Source organism: Pinus tabuliformis, chromosome X, assembly GCF_031772625.1.
Source record: "Pinus tabuliformis cultivar Carrire ecotype Pingquan chromosome X, CPIR1, whole genome shotgun sequence".
Classification (NCBI taxonomy): Eukaryota; Viridiplantae; Streptophyta; class Pinopsida; order Pinales; family Pinaceae; genus Pinus; species Pinus tabuliformis.
This window is the reverse complement of record NC_142308.1, coordinates 132372174-132396838: the sequence shown is the minus strand read 5'-3', so window position 1 is coordinate 132396838 and position 24665 is coordinate 132372174.

Below are 24665 nucleotides of genomic sequence, written 5' to 3'. Positions count from 1 at the left end.
AATCAATTTTGTGAAGAGATTAGTCCCAGATTTTTCACGAATTGTTTCTCCTTTGCAAACCATGATTAAAAAGAATTCAAATTTTAAATGGGGTCAAGATGAGCATGAAGCATTCAACCTGATCAAACAAGCTATCATTAACTCTCCATCTTTAGCAACCCCGAATTTTTCAGAATCTTTTATCTTATAAACATTTGCCTCAGAGAAATCATATGCCACGATTCTAACTCAAGCAAATCAAGAGAAAGCGGAAGCTCCAATCACATTTTTTAGCTCGAATTTACAAGGTGCTGAACTCAACTATTCAGACGTGGAGAAACAGGCATATGCTGTTTTCAAAGCGATCAAATATTTCAGACCTTTCTTACTTAAAGCCCATACTAAGGTCATAGTACCGTTTCCAGCGGTAAGAAATCTTCTAATACAGAAGAATGTGGGTGAAAAAAGAGCAAATTGGATCACCGCTTTACAAGAATATGACCTTGAGATCAAACCAGCAAGCATTGTGAGAGGTCAAGGCTTCTGCAAAATTTTGGCTGGAGCATCGCAAATTCCTGAAAATTCATCTGAAGAGGTACAAATGTATGAGGTAAGCCTAAACGATGCAGAATCATTATATGCTGACACCATTTATTATCTTAAGAACGGGTATGCTCCACCACACCTGGATCACACCAAGAAAAGAGCTCTGAGATTGAAAGCTAAACGATATTAGCTCATAAATGATGTTCTGTTTAAAAGGAATTATGATTCTGTTCTTCTTAGGTGTCTTGAGAAAACTGAAGCCGAAAAGGTTTTGCAAGAACTCCACGATGGACCAACAGGCAGACACTATGTTGGAGATGCTACTGCACATAAAATCTTACGTGCAGGATATTATTGGCCCACATTGTTCAAAGACTCACACAGTTACGTGAGGAAGTGCCAAGTCTGCCAAACTACTGCAGGGAGACAAAAGAAATCGTCCATGCCACCACAGCCGGTAAACATCAAGCAACCATTCAGTCAGTGGGGCTTGGACATAATAGGTGAGATCGTTCCTCACTCTTCTAAGCAGCATAGATACATCGTCACGGCAACAGATTATTTTACTAAATGGGTAGAAGCAGTTCCTCTCAAGACAGCTGATTCTGAAAACATCATTGAATTCATAGATCAATTTATAATCACTAGGTTTGGATTGCCAACGGCTTTAATGTTTGATAATGCCTCATACTTTTCTGGGAATGCAATGACTGAGTTTGCACTTAAAAGAGGGTTCAAACTGAAATATTTGGCCAACTACTATCTGCAAGGTAATGGATTGGCTAAATCAACAAATAAAAACCTAATCAGGATTATTAAGAGAACAGTTGACCAGAACCAAAAGACTTGGCACAAAGCTTTGGTAAATGCTTTATGGGCAGATAGAATAACGAAGAAAGCTTCAATCGGCACTTCTCCCTTTAATTTAGTTTATGGGAAAGAAGTGGTTCTTCCAACTCACTTAGTCATCCCCTCTTTGTCTTTAGTACAATACATCGATGAAGTATCTACTTCCTCCTTACAATTAAGACAAATGGAAATAATTAAATTAGAAGAACGACGAGAACAAGCTAAGAAAACCCATGCTCATCACCAAGCGCTAATAAAATCCTCTTTTGACATGAGCATAATGACCAGAAACAATTTTCAGATGGGAGATTTAGTTTTGAAATGGGATAAGGCTCATGAAAAAAAGGGAAAACATACAAAATTTCAGAAGATGTGGCTTGGTCCTTTTCAGATTGTAGAAGTCATAGGCCCATCAACGTTTGTGTTGCAAGATTTAGCAGGTAGAAGGGATTCTTTGCCTGTTAATGGACAGATCCTTAAAATATATTTTCCATAGAAGATTATTCTTCTATTTTGTAGGATAGTTTTAGTTTTTTCTTTTTTCTTTCTTATAAATAAAACCAGTTGTAGATGGTTACTACAGGGGTTCACGAAAAAAGAGGACACCAATTCTCTATAAGATTTTTATTTTTTTTTCGCTTGTACAAATAGTAAAATTTTTCGAAAAATCTGATCTTTATTATTGACAGATAGAGTTAACTTTAGCCTAGATATGATACTAGTTTCAACTTCAAAAATTTGATGAAAGCAACCTTTGGCAAAAAATTGTTTTATATCAACACTATGAAGGTATCAATAATAAAATAAATATTCTCTGTAAAACTACTGTTTTCAAACTCTATTATTGTCGTCGAGAGCTTTCTTAAGGAAAAACAATGACTTCCTCCCTGCTAAAGGAAAGTGCAGCATTTAGAGGAACAATTCGAGAAAACACTATATCTCAAAGAATAAGAGGTCGCATCACAAGCCAGCTTATCATAATCATAGATATTATAACTTGCTGACTTTGCCAATACTGTCCACCAAAACAGGGCAACGACTCAAGATTGTTGCAATCAAAAGATAAGGGGTCTCATCACGAGCCAACTTGTTCGGCAAAAGTGTAAATCAAGTGAATGACTGTGTCATAATTTGGCCACCAAACCAAGGCATTGTTCTTTAGAGAATAAAAAAGGAAAAAAGTGTCAAAATGGGTTTTTCTCTGAAAAGTTGTAAATAGCCTTAAGCAGGATAAAGGATCATTGCTGGGTAACAGGTAACCCTGTCGAGGCTATGGACGCCTGCTGGCAGCAGAGGCTCTACCTATGACAAATGAGCATATTTTAAAAGCCAGCACGCAGAGAAGACCTTATTTTATCTTTAGAAGACCAAGTAATGTCTGATGTAAATAAAAGGACAAAGCCTGAGGAAGCAAACAATTGGAATAGAAAAAGGTTCAAACAAAATATCATTGATAGGATAAGGCATAATGTACTCTATCTATCCATAACAAAATTTAGACTTATGAAAATTTTTCTGCTTTGGAAGTTAAAATTCAATAGAAAAGCAGAGATAACTGGTTCTTCCTAGTGAATCGCCATTGTTGTGGACACCAAAAACCCCCCTCTTTGTTTGGTATTAGCAATAACACCAAGAAAAGGGGGACCCTTAATAAAAATCCAAAAAACATTTTATGAAAATTTTTGTATTTAACTCCCTAAAACTGTATCGCATCACGAGAAGAGAATGAAACATTTTCCTATGAGCATAATAAGCTGCGAAGAAGCGACGCAAAATTCATCGCATCACATACATTATGAAGCGCTCTTAAATGAAAAAAATTAAGGAATCTCCGACGGCCGATACACGACGTCGCATATCACAACATCGCGTAAGCAGAACATAATGATTGAATGACTAAGCGCGATTTGCGATCTGCGATCTGCGATGCTGCGATCTGCGATGAATGCGATTTGCGATAAATGCGATCATGAATTTCCACGATGACACATCTTGACGACGCGATCCGCGATGCTGCGATGCGAGTTGCAGAAATCACCCATCGAAAAATTTCCTCGGCGCAGTATTCAAGGAAAGTTGTCCGTAGACCAAAATTGGGCTCGCGCCTTAAAAGAAATTAATGATTGTATGCCAAAGTATTCAAGAAGGACAGTTTTGTGTTTTTCGAAGAGTCAGTTCGTTATGGGTGTCATGATTATGCATTCATAAGAGCTTAAAGCTTTCATGTCAATCTTTATTATCATTACTCTTTTCCTTTGCGTAAACTGTAAGACAGGAAATAACATAAAGCAATGTGTAGGAAACATCTAAGGAAAAGGGGTAAGTGTCAATGCTTAGAGAACAGAGAAGAGATGCCTTCAGAAATAGATGTCGCATGCAACAGGACCACAGGTTCCAGAGTATCACTCAACAAATGTTGATGTCAATAGGCCATCCAAAACTCAGAGTCAAAGACGCACAAAAGCAGCATGTTTACAAAAGATCTTGAAGCTTATGCCTGGTAAAGCAAAAAGAAAAAAAAGGCGCTAAAGAAGGAAAACGCACCAGAAAAGCCCGGAACAAAAAACGGAGGCAGTTTTCAATGCAGAAAATTGTTCAGAGAGAAAAGTCCCTAACTTATTCAGTCATTCGCAAGGGCGGAAACCGAAATAGCAAAAGAAGAATCAATTTGAGAGAAATTTGGGTTATTACCAAGTATACACGCAGTGAATATACCCAGCTAGAGGAAGATTCTCGAAAATATCTTCTAATTTACCAGAAAGTGGTGCGAGTGCTTGTTATTTCTATTTTCATAGCTCAAAAGAAAGCAGAAGGCGACCAACCGACTCTTCCCAAGCGAATGTTGCATGCTTGCAGTACTAAGGAGCAAATACATAAATGGTTAGGAATTAGATTCAATTTTTAGAAATAGTTTTGCTTAAGAAGAAGGGCGGTCATTTAAAATCGTATCCTAAATTTATGTAATTAAGTTAATTAGTTAGCAGTATTTAAACCCTTCTCAGGCATTAGGAGAAGGGTCCAGAAATTTGTCAAAAAACTTGTCCTCAGAACATGCACTTTTGCACCCTCGGAGGGGGTTTTGATGAATGGGTGGATCAAGGTTTATTAATGTTTGCATTTGATATCTGCTACTGATGTTGCACTTTTGTACTCTTAGTAGATGTTAGAGCAAGGAGAGATAAATCATTGTTGCTTGAAGCTTATGAGTGGAACCAGTCATAAATGGTACTTTTATCTCTTGACCGTTTCTGTTTATATTCTTAAAGTGATATACAGTCTTTAGTTGTTTATATGTTACTGCATGAATGTGTGAGTTACCATTTGGAATTTTTGTACGGTGGAGTCATTCATTTATGTTTGATGTATGAATAACTTATTATGCGATATGCTATTCACAACTGTTTTGCCTAACTTCTTATGCAAAGTGGTTTATCTTAATTGATTTCTATTCTTATGATAGTTGAATGATCTTTATTACCAGTTATTGTTTGAAATCTCTTTAGATCGCATAATAGCAGAAATACACCCCAGGTTAGCATAGATTAAATGTGTTGTTTCTCATTAGATTACAATAGCATAGAGTTAGTTTAAAAGTCTGAATTAAATTAGCTTTAAGTACTCTTGGATCAGCATCATCCAACTCTGCACACACACACACCCTTAAATTGGGAAACTGGTCCCATTATCCCCAGTCGGACCCGCTATACCAAACGGATAAGGAGCTGCCAACCAAGGTCTGGACCGGGCGGGTATCCCCCTTGTTGTCGACCCGATTTTCGGGGCTTCAACAGGACCATAAGAAACAACAATTTTGTAGCATAAGGGTGCCAAATAAACTTTTGAAAACACAAACCAAAGAACTAGAAGTTGTAGAGTACATTCGGTCCAAGTGGCGAGGGAAATGAGTGAAATTCCGATGGTGGGGGTAGGTCTCATGACCATAACAGCTCCAGATGAGCTCAAAACCATCCAATTCTAGGTGAGAAGATCCATGTCATATATTCCTCTTAGCAAAAGCTCCAACATTTGCTGCAAGAGCACATAGACAGTTGGAGATTTAACATCGTATGCGAGGCAATGGTGTCACACTAACGAGAAGTCTGGATATAGTGTACAACTAATTAGGATAATCAATTCAAGGTGCCAAGGTAGAGAGCCACATTCCAACCCCTCTTGAATACCTCCATGCCTCGTTAAAATATATGATAACTTAATACATAATTACCATACAAACAACCACTATATGATGTATTTGTACCAACCCTATACTAAATATCTTCTCTGATAAATACAAGGAATTGATAAAGGTAATGAATATTGATGCTCAACGAATCCATGTGGCTAAAAAATTAACCATTGATAAGTACGCTACATAATCATTTAATTTATGTTTTGAATCTAGGTAGAAGGGAGACAATAGAATAAATACTTATGACCTCACTCTCTTAATGATTACCTGATTGTAAACAAATTTACACAGTATTAAGATATACTTTTCTTCTTCTTTTTGGTGACATGTTACACCATCTTTATTGTTACCAAACGAACCTACATCTATCTTAATTCTAGATCTACCAAGTACTAAAAGGGATCAAATCCCTTGATATGTAAACCTCATTTACAATGAAAAGCGATTTGACCCTTCTTTATTCTTGAAGTTAAGATGGATCTAGGCCAATTTCCCCCACTTTATAAGAATGTATATTCCACATGGATAACATGGATCAAGACCATGCCATCCTAATAGTGTGAGTCAATTTTATTTATATTATTATTATATTTTTATAGGGTTTCTAAATTTTTTATTTTGTTATCCTTACTTTTATTTTTATCTTTTAATTTTATTTTGACGAAGTTAAAATGCTTACGTTAATATTTTTATTTTATTTTATTTTTATTTAATTTTTATTTTATTGTTATTTCCACTATTAGATAAATATAATATCATATTATACATTCCATCTTAAAACTCAGTTTTACATCATTATCTCAATAAATAGTCAACCATTTCAAGAGATGTTATCATGACCTATCCATTTTGACTTCGTGAAGTTACATAAAAACAAAAATAAAAAAAAAAGAAATAAATTATATATCTATATATATATATATATAATTTGATCCCCTTTCCCTTGGTACATCCATAATTAAGATGGATCTAGACTAGTTTATATATATATATATATATATATATATATATATATATATATAAACTAGTCTAGATCCATCTTAATTATGGATGTACCAAGGGAAAGGCGATCAAATTTGAGGTATTAACCTTTTTAGAGTGAAAAGAAATTTTATCAGTCTCAACACATGGTAGATCTAGAGGGTAGATCTAGAGTTAATATGAATCTAGAGTGATTTTTACTATAACCCAAACACTATATTTTTAAGGCCTATTCTATCTTATAGACTAAATAGCCTTTTTAACCTCAATTCACCAAACTTGGGCAATACAATTTCAAGATGTTGTTGTTTAAAATACATTTTGGAATTTATATATGGATTCAACAAAAGTTCCTGGAGCGCTCAAATTATGCTGATTAAACAATTCAAACTCAAGTTTTTAAAACTATTTTCATTACATTACATTAATCTTTTTATTTAATTTAATTTTTATTCATTTTTTTTCTTGTTATTTACAAGACATTAAGTCATAACATCAATACCACACTGTGTTAGAGACTCGATAAAAAAATTTGATCGCCTTTCCCTTGGTACATCCATAATTAAGATGGATCTAGACTAGTTTATATATATATATATATATATATATATATATATATATATATATATATATATATATATATATATATATATACTAGTCTAGATCCATCTTAATTATGGATGTACCAAGGGAAAGGCGATCAAATTTGAGGTATTAGACTTTTTAGAGTGAAAAGAAATTTTATCAGTCTCAACACATGGTAGATCTAGAGGGTCGATCTAGAGTTAATATGAATCTAGAGTGATTTTTACTATAACCCAAACACTATATTTTCAAGGCCTATTCTATCTTCTGGACTGAATAGCCTTTTTAACCTAAATTCACCAAACTCGGGCAATACAATTTCAAGATGTTGTTGTTTAAAATACATTTTGGAATTTATATATGGACTCAACAAAAGTTCCTGGGGCACTCAAATTATGCTGATTAAACAATTCAAACTCAAGTTTTTAAAACTCTTTTCATTACATTACATTAATCTTTTTATTTAATTTAATTTTTATTCATTTTTTCTTTCTTGTTATTTACAAGACATTAAGTCATAACATCAATACCACACTGTGTTGCAGACTAGATAAAAAAAATTCACTTAGCATAAATTCTCACTATTAGAAAAATATAATATTATATTATGCATTGCTCCATGTTAAAACTCATTTTTACATCATTATCTCAATAAATAGTCAAGGATTTCATTACTGGTTCAAGATGGAAGAGATGTTATAGTGACATGTCTGTTATGTAAACATTTTGACTTTATCGAGTTACATAAAAATAAAAACAAAATAAATTATATATATATATATATATATATATATATATATATATATATATATATATATATATATATAGTGACCTGTCTATTACGTAAACATTTTGACTTTATTGAGTTACATAAAAATAAAAATAAATAAATAGATATATACGAGTCTAGATCATGTGTATTATGGATGTACCAAGGGAAAAGGGTTCAAATTTGAGGTACGAAGGCATAGTGTACCTTATAGAGGAAATAAGATTTTTAACCTCAATTCACCAAGCTCAGGCAATACAATTTATATTTTTTAATTTATATATGAATTCAACAAAAGTCCATGGGGCACTCAAAATTATGCATTTTGAACAATACAAACTCAAGTTTTTAAAAATGTTTACATTACATTACATTAATCTTTTTATTTAATTTAATTTTTATTCAATTTTTTTTATTGTTATTTACAAGACATTACGTCAGAACATCAATACCACACTGTGTTGGAGACTCAACAAAAGATATTCAGTTGCATAAATTTCCACTAGTAGACAAATATAATATTACATTATGCATTACCCCATGTTAAAACTCATTTTTACATCATTATCTCATTAAAAAGTCAAGGATTTCATTAATGGGCCAAGATGTAAGAGATAAAAAAAAAAAAAAAAAAAAAAAAAATTATATATATATATATATATATATATATATATATATAACTAGTCTAGATCCATCTTAAATATGGATGTACTAAGGGAAAAGGGATCAAATTTGAGGTACAAACTTTTAAATATGGATGTACTAAGGGAAAAGGAATCAAATTTGAGGTATGAAATTTTGTAGAGTGAAAAGAAATTTTAGCGGTCTCAACACATAGTAGATCTAGATCTAGAGCTATTATGAATCTAGATTGATCTTTACCATAACCCAAGACTGATTTTTACCATAACCCAAACACTATATTTTTAAGGTGTAGTATTTCTTATCCACAAAGTAGCCTTTTTAACCTCAATTCACCAAACTCGGGCAATACAACTTCAAGATTTTTTGTGTTGTCTAAACCAGATTTTTTAATTTATACGTGGATTCAACAAAATTCCCTAGGCCGCTAAAACAATTCAAACTCAACCTCTTATAAATGTCTACATTACATTACATTAAGCTTTTATTTAAGTTAATTTCTTTTCAATTTTTTTTATTGTTATTTACAAGACATTATGTCAGAGCATTAATACCACGCTGTGTTGGGGACTCAAAAAAATATTCACTTAGCATAAATTTCCACTATTAGACAAATATAATATTATATTATGCATTACCCCATGTTAAAAGTCATTTTTACATCATTATCTCATTAAAAAGTCAAGGATTTCATTACTTGGCCAAGGTGGAGGAGATGTTATCGTGACCTGTCCTATTATGTAAACATTTTGACTTCGTCACGTTACATAAAAATAAAAATAAAGCTAAATAAATAATATATATACATATAATACTCTAGATCCATCTTAATTATGGATGTATCAAGGGAAAAGGGATCAAATTTGAAGTACAAACTTTTTTAGAGTGAAAAGAAATTTTATCAGTCTGAGCACACATGGTAGATATGAATCTAGACTTATTTTTACTATAACCCAAACACTATATTTTTTACCATAACCCAAACACTATGATTTTAAGCCATAGTTTATCTTATAGATGAAATAGCCTTTTCAACCTCAATTCACCAAACTCCCGCAATATGTAGGAATTTACAGGGTAAGTTCCTCAGAAAGAACACCAAAAGGACACCGCTCACAACCAGATCATAGATCAATACACCAGTATTTTTGACTTGGTTAAAACCCTCAAAGAGGGAAACAGTCCATGGCCTATGCCAACGTGGCTACTACAGGCAATTTATTAATCAAAGAATGAAAATTTACATAAGCTTCTCTCATGCACGGATTACCCGAACAATGACCCTCCATGCGCTTTAAATAGAACTCATGGACCAATCGGGTGTCAAGCCACGGATCAAGTGTCGGTAATACCGAGGAGAGAATGAACCGTCGGATCACTACATATCGTGACCGTCGGATTGTAAGTTACAAAATGTACAATGGTAAAGAAACACACTTTACCTAACTCTAAACTAGACCAAGTTGTACTTAACTATTTCCTATGTGTCGGAATATCCTAACATCCCCCCTTAAGAACAACTTGGGATAGGATTGAAGGATTTACAAATATGACACAATAGGAGAAGGAAGGAGGCACTAGAGCCTATCCCCCCTTAGTGACAACTTCCTGAACTCCAAGCATATATCGAAGTTTAGTGAACTTCGCCTCTGTAAGAGCCTTTGTGAAGATGTCTGCAACCTGATCATCTGTTGAACAATATTGCACTTCAAGAACATGGTCATGAATGAGCTTTCTGATGAAGTGCATGTGTAGTTCAATGTGTTTGCTGCGCTGATGCTGGACTGGATCTTTGCATAGCTGAATGGCACTTTGATTATCACACCAAAGTGTGGTTGGATGCTGCTGCTCAAAGCCAAACTCTGATAGGATCTGACGAAGCCACAAGGCTTCCTTACTAGCTTCCACGGCACCACGATACTCTGCTTCTGCTGACGAAAGAGAAATGGCAGCCTGTTTCTTACAAGCCCATGTAATAGGTCCTGAACCAAGAGTGAAGACATAACTAGCAGTAGACTTTTGATCATCAGGGTCACCAGCCCAATCAGAATCAGTGAAACCAACTAATAGAGGAGTTTCTTTGGCACTGTAATGAATGCCAAACTGTACTGTACCTCGAACATAACGAAGTATTCGTTTAGCTGCTTTCCAATGACTTTCACGTGGGTTTTGCATAAAAAGAGCAACAAGGCCAACAACAAAGGAAAGGTCAAGACGAGTATGGGTTAAATACAAGAGTTTTCCTACAAGTTGACGGTATAAGGTAGCATCAACTTCAGGAGAAGTACAAGAGACTGAAAGTTTGACTCCAGACTGAAAGGGAGAAGGGGCTGGCTTGCAGTCTTCCATGTGAAAATGACAAAGAATATCACAAGCATACTTGGACTGGGAAAGTAAAATACCCTCCTTGGATTGCAAGACTTGAAGACCGAGAAAATAGTGTAAGTGTCCTATGTCTGTCATTTCAAATTTCTTTTTAAGGCTGGACTTCACATGGTTTACAAGGTTGGGATCACTACCAGTAAGAATAAGATCATCAACATAAAGAACAAGGATGATAAGAGAGTTGCCCACTTTCTTGGTGTAGACAGTATTGTCAGAATAACACCTAGAAAAGCCAGATTCTAAAAGAAAGCTATCCATTTTGGCATACCAAGCCCGACGAGCTTTCTTGAGACCATAAAGGGATTTCTTAAGTCGACAAACAAGGCTGGAGTCTGTTTGTATGAAGCCAATGGGTTGTTCCATATAGATTTCTTCCTGCAAGTCCCCATGCAAGAAGGCAGATTTAACATCCATCTGATGGACTTCCCATTTTAAAGAGGCAGCCAGGGAAAGAACAAGGCAGATAGAGTTCATTTTGGCAATAGGGGAGAAGGTTTCAGTGTAGTCAATGCCTTCAACCTGTGAAAAGCCCTTAGCAACAAGACGAGCTTTATGTTTATCAACTTTCCCATCTGGTCCATACTTGGTTCTGTAAACCCATTTACATCTAACAAGTTTGCGTCCCTTTGGTAGAGGAACAAGATCCCATGTATCATTTTCCAACAATGAATGATATTCTTCATTCATAGCTGCTTCCCAATGTGGATGGCCTGAAGCTTCTGCAAAAGTGTCAGGATCATGATTTACTGGAGTTTGAGCCAGTAAAGAAGAGGCTCTTTCAAACTGAGAACGTGTACGTCGCTGATCTGTAGGATCACCGGCAACATCACCTGCTGCATCCCGAGTAGTACGGACCCATCTTGGAAGTTGAGGATCCTGAGAAGGTGGGGGAGGATTATCATCCTCACTTTCATCATCTGAAGAAGAAATGTTTTCAAAAGTAGAAGAGATAGGAAGAGGTGGCACATCCGCCGGACTAGGCTCGCAGGCCGATTTATTTTCATCAAATTTTACATCTCTTCTAATGATAACATTTTTGGACTGAAATGGAATAAGTCTATAACCTTTTACATCTTCAGAATATCCAACAAAAGTACATTTCTCACTCTTAGGTTATAAAGCTTTATGCTTTTCATCTGGAATATGGGCCCATGCTTCACTTCCAAAAACACAAAAGTGACTTACATCTGGTTTAATGGAACTCCAAGCTTCTTCTGGAGTGATATTCTCTAGAACCTTAGTAGGAGTGCGATTGATTATATAATTTGCACAATTAATTGCTTTGGCCCAAAAACTAAGACTGAGTCCTTTAGATTGCAGCATACAATTAGCCATTTCCTTTAAGGTGTGATTTTTCCTTTCAGCTACACCATTTTGTTGTGGAGTGTATGGAACAGTATGTTGCATTTGAATTCCATTTTTGGTGCAAAAGTTGATGAATGTGTTTTTAACATATTCTCCACCATTATCAGTTCTTAGCTTAAGAATTTGATGTCCAGATTGTTTTTCAACAAAGGCTTTGAAGGCCAAAAATGTGTTAAATACTTCGCTCTTGAGTTTCAAGAAGTATACCCAAGTGCGTCTGGAGAAATCATCAATGAAAGTTAAGAAATACTTGCAGCCAGAGAATGAAGCAATAGGAAGTGGACCACATAAATCACTGTGCACAAGCTGTAAAGGGGCTGAGGCGTGCCAAGAGGCACGTTTGTCAAAACTGTCCCGATGATGTTTTCCGAGTACACATCCGGAACAAACACCATCTCTGCAAGATACCATAGGAAGACCTGTCACCATATTTTCTTTACATAGATGTTGAAGGGAGCGATAGTTTAAGTGACCAAATCGCTCATGCCAAAGTTTGCTCACTTCATCATTATGAGCAACAAATACTGAGGGAAGATTTGATGACCCAAAGTTGTGAAACTTATACAACCTTGTGGAATCATCAGCAATACCAGTAGCTAGAATTTGTTTAGGATCTCTTAGATCCTTGATTACAACATTATGAGGTGAAAATTCAACAATTTTACCTTCACCTGAATGAGTTATCTGATATACAGATAGAAGGTTGCAGGATAAGATTGGAACACATAATACATCATTAAACTGACCATTGTCTAGATGAACAGTTCCAGTCCCAACAACATTAAGAGATCTATCATCACCAACATATATATTTTTGGTGTTACAATCATTTAAAGAAGAAAACATGGCTTGGTTTTTGGCCATGTGATAAGAGGCTCCAGAATCAATGAGCCACTCATGAGAAGGAGAGGAAGAAGATACATTTAATGCATAACCAGACTGAGATGATTGACAACGACATGCAGAAAGTGCCATTCCGGAAGTTGAAGTTGAAGTATGCTCCACATGGATGTTATGTTTCTTCATTACGGCTTCCAAGGCTTCCATCTTCTTAAAGAATTTAGATTCTAAGTGGCCATCTCGATTACAAAAGTTACAATGTCTATCAGTCTTCTTCCATTTGTTTTTATTGGTCTTATCATTTTGCCGAAATGATCTTTCATTTTGAGGCTGAGTTGGTTTAGGACCATTCTTTTGAGGATATGACTTCTTAGGATTCTTTGAATTTGGTTGCTGCTGGGCGGCTAACGCTTTCGTGGAAGAGTTTCCAAGATTAAGAAGACCAAGGTGTAAGAGTTTTTCTTGTTCTCTTATTAAAGAATCACAAAAAGAGTCAAAGGAAGGGGCCTTGTAGTCTTTTCCTTGACAAATGAAAGCTTCCCTTGTAGAATGGAAGGTGGAAACAAATACAGAGTAGGCTGGTCCCAACTTAATAAGGATGGAATAAATAAGGTTACTATCTTCTTTCTTAACCTTAACACCTTCCAAAAGATATCTAAGGGTCTTGAATTTGGATAAGAAATCTTCAATGCAAGAAAAATTATTAGGATCCAATGTAAGCAACTCATTTTCAAGTTGATGGGCTCTAATTTCATTTTTAATCCCAAAAACTTTAGTGAGTTTTTCCAATGCTTCATGAGGAGTCTCAAGTTCTGCAATATGGAATCTAAGATCAGGAGAAATAGACATCCCTATCAAACCACGTGCTTGATCTTGTCTATTTTCCCATTTTATAGCCTTGTCTTCATCTTTTGGTTTCTTCTCTTGGTCTGTGGCTATTCTGTAGAGACCTTTACTTCTAAGTAAATCTTCCATGTAGGCTATCCATTGGAAGTAGTTAGTGCTGTCAAGAATGACTTGGCATGGACTTTCCATTTTAAAAAAAAACTGAAGCTGAAAATGCTGAAAGTAAGTCTTCCAATGGATAGATCTCGAAAAATTAGGCTGTTTTAAAAAAAACGGCTCTGAAAAAGGCTTCCGGATGAAGAAGTTATGGCTTTTTGAAAAAAAATTGTTGAAGTTGCCGGTAAAGTGCGCGAATGTGCGGGAATGAAAAAATCCGCCCCCACAAAATGGAGACTTGAACCCAAGACCTCTACTCTCTTCAAATAGCTTTGAACCAATTGATCTATACAAAAAATTTGAGAGAGAGAGAGAGAGAGAGGGGGGGGGGGCCTTAGTTTGCGTGCTTGCCTTGAGAAAGCTCTTTTTCCCTACAAAACACAAAACACAAAACCCAACACGAATATGCAAAGAAAAACGAACCTTGCGGCTCGAAGTTAGCTTTAGCCAAAAAACTAAATATTTTTCTCAATGTTTCTGATTTTCCGAGATCACACTAAGGTGCAGGGAAAAGAGCATACGCATGAGAAAAATCCTTCCTTTCTGTTTCTGATTTGCCCAGATCGCACAGAGTCGCAGGGCAAAGAGCATACGCAGAAATGAAAGGTATAGATCCGGTTAAAAAGGCTAAATAAACCGAAACCGAAATAAGCAGAGAGAAAATAACAGTAAACTGAAAATAAACACTGTATACCTCCCGATGTGAAAAATGACGCAGCTAGGGCTACCGGAAACCTTTTCGCGTGAAACGAAAGGGGTTCCTCACTGGAACAGATGCTCCGAACGCAACAGAGTAGTCCTCTCGGCCCGAAAGCAGTCAGAAACAACAGATCTAGGAAACGACAGTCGGATGCAGTTCTACCGGCTTCAGATTTGGATCACCAACAGACGCGGCCCTCAAATAGCTCTGATACCATGTAGGAATTTACAGGGTAAGTTCCTCAGAAATAACACCAAAAGGACACCGCTCACAACCAGATCACAGATCAATACACCAGTATTTTTGACGTGGTTAAAACCCTCAAAGAGGGAAACAGTCCACGGCCTGCGCCGACGTGGCTACTACAGGCAATTTATTAATCAAAGAATGAAAATTTACATAAGCTTCTCTCATGCACGGATTACCCGAACAATGACCCTCCATGCGCTTTAAATAGAACTCATGGACCAATCGGGTGTCAAGCCACGGATCAAGTGTCGGTAATACCGAGGAGAGAATGAACCGTTGGATCACTACATATCGTGACCGTCGGATTGTAAGTTACAAAATGTACAATGGTAAAGAAACACACTTTACCTAACTCTATACCTAACTCTAAAATAGACCAAGTTGTACTTAACTATTTCCTATGTGTCGGAATATCCTAACACAATACAATTTCAAGAATTTTTTGTTGTTTAAAATACATTTTTGAATTTATATATAGATTCAACAAAAGTCCCTCAGGCACTCAAATTATGCATATTACACAATTCAAACTCAAGTTTTTAAAAATGTTTACATTACATTACATTAATCTTTTTATTTAATTTAATTTTTATTCAATTTTTTTATTGTTATTTACAAGACATTAAGTCAAAACATCAATACCACACTGTGTTGGAGACTCAACAAAATTTTTTCACTTAGCATAAATTTCCACTATTAGACAAATATAATATTATATTATGCATTACCACATGTTAAAACTCATTTTTAATCATTATCTCATTAAATAATCAAGGATTTCATTACTGGGCAAGAAGGAAGAGATGTTAACCTATCCTATTATGTAAACAATTTTGTCAAGTTACACACACACACATGGTAGATCTGGAGTTATTTGAAGCTAGGCTAATTTTTACCATAACCCAAACACTATATTTTTAAGACCTAGTTTATCTTATAGATGAAATAGTGTTTATAACCTCAATTCACCAAACTCAGGAAATACAATTTCAATATTTTTTTGTTATTTAAAATACATTTTTGAATTTATATATGGATTCAACAAAAGTTCATGGGGCACTCAAATTATGCAAATCAAACAATTCAAACTTAGTATGCACATTGAACAATTGAGACTCAAGTTTTTTAAAAATAAATCCATTTCATCTAGAAGTTAGACCACTACTATAAATTATTTTTATTTTTTTGGTCAAATAATTATTTTTTAGTATTTTATAATATCCACTATTCCTAATGAATATATTTTCTTTATTTTTCATTTGACCAAGTAAGTCAACAATCTTCCTTATTATTATTAACTTTATAAGAAAAAAAGACCATTCACATATTTCCAATGGCATAGTCTAACTTATAGAGCAAATAGATCTTTTCACCGGAATTCACCAAAAATGTTTTTGTTTAAAATACGTATTTGAATGTATAAATGAATTCAGCAACTTCAAAAAACCGGTGGGGTACTATAACTATGCAGATTAAACAATTTAAACTCAACTTTTCAAAAATCTCTGAGATTTTGATTAAAATTGGAAAAAATGTCATGAAAAAGATTATTTCATATATAAGTTAGACTAGCCGTATTTCCAATTACTATTACCAAAATCGTATAACTCGAAAGAAAAACATATTTTATCTTTTTATATGAAAAATTATATACCATCAGAGTTTTTTAATAAGATTTTTTTTAAAAGAAAACTTTAAAAACTTGTTTGATAATATAATTTATAATAGAAAAAATTTAAAATTTAAAATAATACACACACACACACACACACATATACATATATATATATATATATATATATATATATATATATATATATAGAGAGAGAGAAACAAATAGTTATAAAAATTAAAAGCCTACGTTTCATTTTAGATTTTTCGAAATTTTAAAAAATTTCCCTTATTTATGGAAAGAGACTCAACCACAAAAAAAACCTTGATACTGAAATTAAATTTTATCTCTCTCAACACATGGTAGATCTAGAGTTATATGAAGCTAGACTGATTTTTACCATAACCCAAACACTATATTTTTAAGGGCTAGTTTATCTTATAGACAAAATAGTGTTTTTAACCTCAATTCACCAAAGTTGGGCAATACAGTTTCAGATTTTTTTGTTGTTTAAAATACATTTTTGAACTTATATATGGATTCAACAAAATTTCATGGGGCACTCAAATTATGCACATTAAACAATTCAAACTCAAGTTTTATAAAAATAAATCCATTTCGTCTATAAGTTTGACCACTACTATAAATTATTCTTATTTTTATTTGGTCAAATAATTATCTTTTATTATTTTATAATATCAACTATTCCTAATGAATATATTTTTTTATTTTTCATTTGACCAAGTAATTCAACAATCATCCTTATTATTATTAACTTTATAAGAAAAAAAGGACCATTCACATATTTCCAATGGCATAGTCTAACTTATAAAGGAAATAGTTTTTTTTCACTGGAATTCACCAAAAAAAAATTGTGTAAAATACGTATTTGAATGTATAAATGGATTCAGCACCTTCAGAAAAATGGTGGGGTACTATAACTATGCATATTAAACAATTTAAACTCAACTTTTCAAAAATCTCTCAGATTTTGATTAAAACTAGAAAGAATGTCGTGACAAAGGTCATTTCCTATATAAGCTAGACTACCGTATTTCCAATTAATATTACCAAAATCGTATGCCTCTAAAGAAAAACATATTTCAGCACTGCGGAAACCCCTTAATACTTAAATTCAAAAAGAGTGAAGGGAACTCTACTTGAATGGTTCATGAGGCACAATACTTGCTAAGGTTTTGCAAATGGGGTAGCAAGCTAAGTGAGCTTGATTGTGGTCAAAACTCCATAGTTAAGTGCACTTGAGCAAGAGGCGATCTATGATGGGTGACCTCCTGGGAAGTCTAGGATGGGTGACCTCCTGGGAAGTCCTCGTTACTGGGTGATGTGATGGGGCCAGCCCATGTGGTCCCGCCATCTAAATGCCGACGTGTTATGTACTTACGATCTGAACAACAATGTAATTGATTTTGGAAATAAATGTTATTTGATTTTTAATCTGCTTTGGTTACAGCATGGGTACCTTGATGGTCTGCCTGTTGGACAACTATCCCTCCTCGGGATTTTGCAAAACCTGCCTTGGTTTGGGGTTTTACACCGTTCGCGCTCCTTTGGCTTTCATTGTTACTCCGATCTTTGGCTCTGCGAGCTCCTGGCGATTCCTTGTAACTTCTGTATTTTCTGTGGTGAGTGTGTGAGCTCTGCCTGCTTGGTCGACGGAGTGGTGTGCTTTTGGTTGCAGTTGTGGTCTCAGTCGTTCTGAGTCTCGGCCTGTATGCTATTGTTTGCTCGGCAAAACCCTGGTAAGGTTTGCATTACGGGATTTGTTTGCATGTGTTTTCGCTGTCACTGTGGTATATATTTGGCTTTAATGTCTGCCTCTGTGTGTTCTGGTCAATGTTTGCTCGTATCTCACAAGTGTTTACAGCTAGTCGACAGCTGTAAGGTTCATGGTGACATTTGCTTCAGCTCTGGTTCGTTGGCTTCCAAATTCGACAGGTCGTGTGGCATGCTCTGTTCGTCCCTCCGTCAACTTAACCTGGTAAGCTTCCGTTCTATGGTGGACTGTTCTTTAGCTGTTTGTTTTGAGACTAATGGCCTGCCTCCTCTGTGAGCAGGGGTTCGTCCGGGTGAGAGATTACAATTATGGATCACCTATCAGGTAATGACCCTTGTTTATCTTACTCAATAGCTTCTTTCCCATTCTCTATTTTTTTTTTTGTTGTGGTTGGAACCTAACCCTTCCTCAGTTTGCCTTTGTGCGGGTGGAGTCGTTCGTTGGTCTAGATGCCTGGACTTCCGGCTGCCCCGAACAGTATACGGGTAGAATCATTATGTTGTTCCAGCTGTGCTTGGTTGGGTTTTCCGACTTGTAGGGTCTGTTTGGTTTTCGTTGGCCTTGTGCCGGTGTCCGTCGTTAGTTCCTTAGTTGTTAAGCTTAGTGGTAGATTCAAGAGATGAGTTCGAACTCTATGCTGATGGCTTTTGTTTATAATCGTGTCAGTTCTGCGAACTGGGTTGGTCTTGTAAATATTTTGAACAGAGAATGTGAATGCTTATATAGACTTTGGATGACTATGTTATAATCCTGTGAATTTATGTGGAAATAAATCTGGAACCGCTCTTATGGTTTTGTTTGCAAACCTGTTATAAGTGTATACGCCTGAATGCTATGACTGTGTGGCCTGCGCTAGTCGTTGTGGCTCTTTGTTTGATTAGTTGTCTTTTTGTTCTGGTTCAGAATCTGTAGTAAAAATTTAACAATGTTTACACCATAAAAAGAATTCACAGCATTGAATTGTACAGTATTTGAGGATGCTCATAGGAATTGTATGTGCACTGAAAAATAATGAGTATATTCTTTTCTGTTAATTACTTTTTCACGCTTGTTTTCCTCCTTTTGTATCACTGTTCTTTAACAATTGGATAACTGTTGTTAGTTGTTTTGTTGTCAGTTACAATAGTTATTTCGTATTTGAAACTTATTCATAACTAACATGTTTTCGTTTGCTTGTATTTACAACAGTAATATAACTGTTCGGAAACGAATGATTCTAACTAATTACTATTGTTCCTAATTAGAAGTCATTACATTATTCTAGGCATTTTAAACAGAAAAGTAAAATAAAAACAACAGATAAAAATAAAGACTCTCTGTCCAGTGAGCCGTGTTCTATGTCCTTCTCAGAAACCATGTCAACCTTCTTTTCGTCTTCGCCCTGTTAGCCAGATGCTCCTGCATCATGATGATTAACACTATGTGATTCATTTCATTAGTTTCAATCCCACTTCTTCACCCCTACCTCTCATGGAAATAGTCATAGATGAATGACTTACTTAACACAGTTGAATTCCAAAAATCATATCTAATATTTCATCTTTTTATATCAAAATTAGGATGGGTGACCTCCTGGGAAGTCCTGGTTACTAGGTGCTTGGAAGTGATGATTAACGCTATGTGATTCATTTCACTAGTTTCAATCCCACTTATTCACCCCTACCTCTCATGGAAATAGTCATAGATGAATGACTTACTTAATGGAGTTGAATCCCAAAAATGATATCTAATATTTCATCTTTTAATAAGATTTTTTTGAAAAAAACTTAAAAAACTTGTTGAAACAAATAGTTATAAGAATATATATATATATATATATATATATATATATATATATATATATATATAAGAGAGAAACAAATATTTACTATTCTTATAATAGCCCTGATGACTTGGTTATTTTATAAAAAATAAATAAAAATTAAAAGCCTACCTTTCGTTTTAAATTTTTTTAAATTTTTCGAAATTTTAAAAATTTTCCCTTATTTATGGAAGGGGACTAAACCACAAAAAAACCTTAATAGTGAAAATAAATTTTATCTCTCTCAACACATGGTAGATCTGGAGTTATATGAAGCTAGAATGAGTTTTACCATAACCCAAACACTATATTTTTAAAGCCTAGTTTAACTTATAGCCAAAATAGTGTTTTTAACCTCAATTCACCAAACTCGGGCAATACAATTTCAAGATTTTTTTGTTGTTTAAAATACATTTTTGAATTTATATATGGATTCAACAAAAGTTCATGGGGCACTCAAATTATGCAGATTAAACAATTCAAACTCAAGTTTTTTAAAAAATAAATCCATTTCGTCTATAAGTTTTACCACTACTATAAATTATTCTTATTTTTATTTGGTCAAATAATTATCTTTTATTATTTTATAATATCAACTATTCCTAATGTATATATTTTTTTATTTTTCATTTGACCAAGTAATCCAACAATCATCCCTATTATTATTAACTTTATAAGAAAAAAAAGACCATTCACATATTTCCAATGGCATAGTCTAACTTATAAAGGAAATAGTTTTTTTCACCAGAATTCACCAAAAAAAAATTGTGTAAATTACGTATTTGAATGTATAAATGGATTGAGCACCTTCAGAAAACCGGTGGGGTACGGGTACTATAATTATGCATATTAAACAATTTAAACTCAACTTTTCAAAAATCTCTGAGATTTTGATTAAAACTGAAAAAAATGTCGTGACAAAGGTCATTTCCTATATAAGTTAGACTACCCGTATTTCCAATTAATATTACCAAAATCGTATACCTCTAAAGAAAAACATATTTTAGCACTGCGGAAACCCCTTAATACTTAAATTCAAAAAGAGTGAAGGGAACTCTACTTGAATGTTTCATGAGGCATAATACTTGCTAAGGTTTTGCAAATGGGGTAGCAAGCTAAGTGAACTTGATTGTGGTCAAAACTCCACAGTTAAGCGCACTTGAGCCAGAGGCGATCTGGGATGGGTGACCTCCTGGGAAGTCTAGGATGGGTGACCTCCTGGGAAGTCCAGGTTACGGGCTGATGATTAACGCTATGTGATTCATTTCACTAGTTTCAATCCCACTTCTTCACCCCTACTTCTCATGGAAATAGTCATAGATGAATGACTTACTTAACGCAATTGAATCCCAAAAATGATATCTTATATTTACTAGTTTCAATCCCACTTCTTCACCCCTACCTCTCATGGAAATAGTCATAGATGAATGACTTACTTAACGCACTTGAATCCCAAAAATGATATCTAATATTTCATCTTTTTATATCAAAAATTAGGATGGGTGACCTACTGGGATGTCGTGGTTATTGGGTGCCCGGACGTGATGATTAACCCTATGTGATTCATTTCACTAGTTTCAATCCCACTTCTTCACCCCTACCTCTCATGGAAATAGTCATAGATGAATTACTTACTTAAGGCGAATCCCAAAAATGATATCTAATATTTCATCTTTTTATATCAAAAATTATATACCATCAGAGTTTTTTAATAAGATTTTTTTGAAAAAGACTTAAAAATCTTGTTTGATAATATAATTTATAAATAGTCGTAGATGAATGACTTACTTCAAGCATTACATTTTTTTGAAAAGAATTTAAAAAACTTGTTTGATAATATAATTGATAAATAGTCGTAGATGAATGACTTACCTCACGCAGTGAAATCCCAAAAATGATATCTAATATTTCATCTTTTATATAAAGTTATATACCACCATAACTTTTTAATAAGATTTTTTGGAAAGAACTTAAAAAACTTATTGATAATATAATTTATAATAGAAAAAATAAAAAATTCAAAATAATATATATAACAGAGAGAGAAATAGATAGTTACTATTCTTATAATAGCCCTGATCTCTTGGTTATATTATAAAAAATAAATAAAAATTAAAAGTCTGCGTTTCGTTTTAAATTTTTTCAAATTCTTTGAATTTTTAAAAATTTTCCGAAATTTATGGAAGGGGACCGAACCACAAAAAAAACCCTAATTCATGTGTGTGTACCCGACACATAATTCCATCTCCTTTTCAATGCATTTATCGCATATCAATGAAACCACATGTTGTGATTGAGGGGACCCAACGACCAAAAACACCCTAATTCACGTCTGCGTACCCGACACATAATTCCATCTTTTCACTACATATATCTCTAATCAATAAAACATGTTGTGATTGAATTGACCGAAAAGCTCGTGTGATTGAAAGGTATTCAAAGTTACTGTTTTTGAATTTAAAGAATCTATTGCTTAATCTGTTTGTGCAGGCGGGTCGTCATTATTCAGGAGAGGAGAAGAGATGGCAAGTGGAAGCCGTGGAACCAATCCGAAGGCACCAGCTTATGACAATAAACAAGCTGGTGGGCAAGGGACACCAGCTCCATCGTCAGTGCACCAGTTCGGGTTGAATTCCAAGATTTCAAATCCGAAACACCAGAATTATATGGAGCAATGTAAAACTCCTGCATCTCCCTCAAATCCGGCGTCACTGTCCTTTAACAGGGTTGTCTCCAAACCGCCGCCGTCAACGTCCTTTAACAGGGTTGGCTCCAAACCTCCCCTGTCAACGTCTTTTAACGGGGTTGTCTCTAAACCGCCGCCGTCAACGTCCTTTAACAGGGTTGTCTCCAAACCTCCGCCGTCAACGTCCTTTAACAGGGTTGTCTCGAAACCTCCGCCGTCAACGTCCTCTGCAGGGTTGCCTCCAAACATGTTTGACCCAACATCTTCTCACCATCATAATCGAGAGGATGTGAAGAGCCGTCCGGCAGAGCAATTTAGGTCAGCGGCAGCAGGTGGTGCAAAAGAGTATTCAATTTGGCAAAAGAGTAGTTATCTGGGATCATATCAACTTCCTCCATCGCCCTTGTCAGCGAATCTGCCACCATACCCCTTTCCAGGTATGGGCCCCAAGAAGCTGTTTAATCCAAAAATGCCACTGCATCATCATGATAATGCAAACAACCAAAGGAAGGGTACCGATAATGAAAACCCTAATTGATTCATTGATCGGGCGGGTACATCGTATTAGCGGTGAATTAGTAAAATGTATTTTGGACAGATCGTATTAATAGTTATTAGCGGTAGTTAAGTCATGTTTTGTTTGGGCACTTTGATACGGATCGTGCAATAGGGAATTCTAACTTGCTTATGGATAACAATAATACAGCCGTTAAATTATCTTTGTAAGGTCTGGAGATGTGTAAACGTTATTACGAAAAGTAGTATTATTTAAAATTTTAGTCTTAATATATTCATGGGTAATTATTGTATCAATTTGAAAGGTAAAGTAGACCTGTCATCTTTATTATTAAAAAAATAATATTAAGATTTTTTAAATATTAGTTTATATGATTAATTGTTTTATGTATTTGATGTTTGGTAAATTAATTTAGTTCATGTATAGCTTTTTTTTTTATAGCTTAAACGTTTCTTTAATATTAATGGTCATTTTATAGTCACAGCACATTACTGTGTTGATATTGAATGGTAAAGATGAATTACTTATTTGAAGTCATGTTTTGACAAACTATCATAAAATTATTATAAAGAAGTGATTTTAGTTTCCTCAATCAGGGAAAATGTTAATCATGCATTTTTTTAAAGCTTAAAATAGTTTGTCACTATGAGTTGGACTTTCTCTCTCAAGGCTTCAATGATCTATCTTGTAATTTCTTAATTTGGTAAAGTTTTTCATTTTCTTATTTTTATAGTTATTTGTGGTTTTTAGTAAGGTCTCAAGGCTTCAATGATCTATTTTGTAATTTATTAATTTGGTAAAGTTTTTCATTTTCTTATTTTATGGAGATTTGTGGTTTTTAGTAAGGATTTATAGAGGAATAAACAAATTCAAATGAGTCATGCCCACTAACTTCTTAGTTCAGGGGTTATCATTCTAGAAGCTTTCATGGAAAAAGATTATTTTTCATTGTTATGGGTTTTTCTAATTTCAATTAATCTACTTATAGATTTAGTCATCCCTTAACCTTATGAAATTTTTTTCTAATAATGTTGGTGCTATATTCGCTTTTATGCTGGGCTACTCTAGAGACAGTCATACATAGACATATACCCTAGACCCCTACCCGCTACCAAATAGGTCCTACCTCACTTATGGATATGCCTGAATCCACATCGGGATCTGCACTGAACG